We start from the raw sequence: 2,504 nt of genomic DNA on the forward strand, positions 1-2,504 counted from the left end.
TCTAGCTTGTCTATGTATAATTTATATAATATTAACCAAGAATAGCATCCAATCACAAGACATTTGAATGTTAATCTCGGCTTTCGTAGATGATGATTGGGCTTCATTGGCTGCTTTTCAGAGTTTTCAAGTTTTAAGGGCTCGTTATATCTTGTAATTTCTTGGCCATAGTTTCCTTGGTCGATCTCATCTGGAGGACGACCGATACCCATGTACGATTCCATTGCCTATAGACTTTAGTAAGCTGTTCGTCTGCTTGGTATATTTTGCTTCCAAAGTTTAATCAATGTGTAATTACTTTTGTTTAGTTTTGTTTCTAAAACAACAAAATGGCAGTGGCTGAGCAGGAAAGGGGAAGTGAAAAGAAAGAACAAGAAAAATATTGATATATTTTGCTACCAAAGTTTAATCTATGTATAATTGCTTTTATTACCAACTATATATGATGAACAGTCTAACCATACAATACACGGATCGAAAAATTTCACCAATTAACTGTTATATTCGAGTAAGGCAGGTGAAAACTACTACTTTACACAGCACAGCCTCTGTTATCGAAGCATAGAACAGGGACTATTAAAGCATAAGGAAGATGATCGATGGTAACAAGGAGCTACTGTTTCATATATTAATATGATTAAGTACAACATTATATAGGCAGCATACATGATTAACACTTGTGATATGCTGTAAGTACAAGTATTATAGCATAAACTAAGCAAAACCATGCAAAGCTACATGTAGAGGGGAGAGTTAAGAGAAAGGCATATATGATTAACAACCAGTACAACGAAGCAAAATATGTATAAAGCTTGACATGTGTTTATCTCATGCAAGTATTAGCTCAACATTAACAGCCCCCCTCAAAAATATCAGCTGTTCCTTTGTAATTTACTTTCAAGCTATGTGACAATAAGTACAAAGCACATGTGTGGTGAGAATTATTGATCCTATTTAATTAAATAAGTTACACCTTGACAACACACAGTAAACAATTGATGACCGACGGCCAAATCATTCTCACAAAACACCAAATTTTCAGCTGCTGGGGCAATTGGCTCAAAGCTACGTGATTGCAAGTATATGTGTACCTATAAAAATCTGTGATGTGCAGATCCTGATACATAATAAAATCATGCGTTAATTGTTGGATCTCTTACATTTTATTGAACCCAAACATCTTTGGAAACTATACATAAATGAAAGGGTTGCTTATCTCCAGAAGAATCAACATCTAATATTACATGAAAACTCTTAAATAATTGTGATCCAGGCGTATAATCTAATAATCCATGTTGAGTGTTGACTGCCAAGTTGTATGTAATCCCTATTTTCACTCCAATCGTGCCCACATGAACCATGTTCAAATTTTTTTAAGCCCAAACAGTTCCCTATTTTCCATCTATAAAAGCCTTTCTGCACTCAACGTTTTTCATCACTCAGCCTTTTCTCAGAACCCAAAGTTCATATTCCTCAAATTAAAACCACACTTAAGCTAATTAACTTAGGAGTTGCGTGAAAAATGGCTTCCAAGGCCTTACCAACAATTGCTTTTCTTCTCTCCCTCAACCTGCTCCTTTTATCAATGGCCAACGCTAACATTAACCAACCCAAATGCGAAAAGAATGGCTTAACCTTGAATGTTTGCGCCAACGTGTTGGAGAATTTCTTGAGTGTACGTGTTGGTAACCCACGGAGCCCATGCTGCAGCCTCATTAAGGGTTTGGTTGACCTTGAGGCAGATGTTTGCCTTTGCACTCTCCTCGATGCCAATATCCTGGGCCTCATCGACTTGCGCGCTGCCGTTCAATTGAATTTACTGCTCGATTTCTGCGGAATGGATCGCAGAGCCTACCACTGCTAATGAAACCACTCTATTACTTAATTAAAGCCTATTTGATCTCCTTTCTTAAGTGAGGCTAATAATTATATGTTCTACTAATAATGTTTTTATGGACGGAAGGCTCTGACCTTCCTCCTCAATGTTGTGATCCTTTGTATTTTACATGTTCTACTGTTTATGCGATGAGAGTTTTTATCCAAGTAATAAAATGACTCATTACGAACATGAATATTGCAGTATTTGTTGTTCTTGTGAAACACTTGCATAAGGCTTTCCATACATATTTTAAATCAAAAGCGTATAAATGCTTAACTAGTTCTTCTTTTACCTATATATGGCTTCAAACTTTAAAGCCATATATGTTCGCTTCCGCAGGTCTTTCTCTGCGAATTACCCTTAAGCCCATCATAGGCAAAACTCCCGAAGATCAGAACGAGTGCTCTTGTCCTACCCTAAGTTTGGGTGTGCGTTAATTTTATGCAAACTTAACGAACAGTTTTGGTGGATGTTAAGCTTATTGATGGTTTTGGTTGATCTTGAAGCCAACCCTTCACCTTTGCACTGCCACCAAGTCAATTTGGTCTCCGTTTCGTTGAGCTTGCTGCTCAATAACTGTGGAAAGAAGATCCCTTCTGGCTTCCAGCAATTAAACACAATGTAA

General features: G+C 37.1%; 1 pseudogene; it reads left to right on the plus strand.

Moving 5' to 3' along the window:
• The first annotated feature begins 1,447 nt into the window (after window positions 1–1,447).
• On the plus strand, window positions 1,448–2,504 carry LOC148763850 (lipid transfer protein EARLI 1 pseudogene; annotated as a pseudogene).

Source organism: Theobroma cacao, chromosome 3 (genome assembly GCF_053813885.1).
Source record: "Theobroma cacao isolate CCN51 chromosome 3, ASM5381388v1, whole genome shotgun sequence".
Classification (NCBI taxonomy): Eukaryota; Viridiplantae; Streptophyta; class Magnoliopsida; order Malvales; family Malvaceae; genus Theobroma; species Theobroma cacao.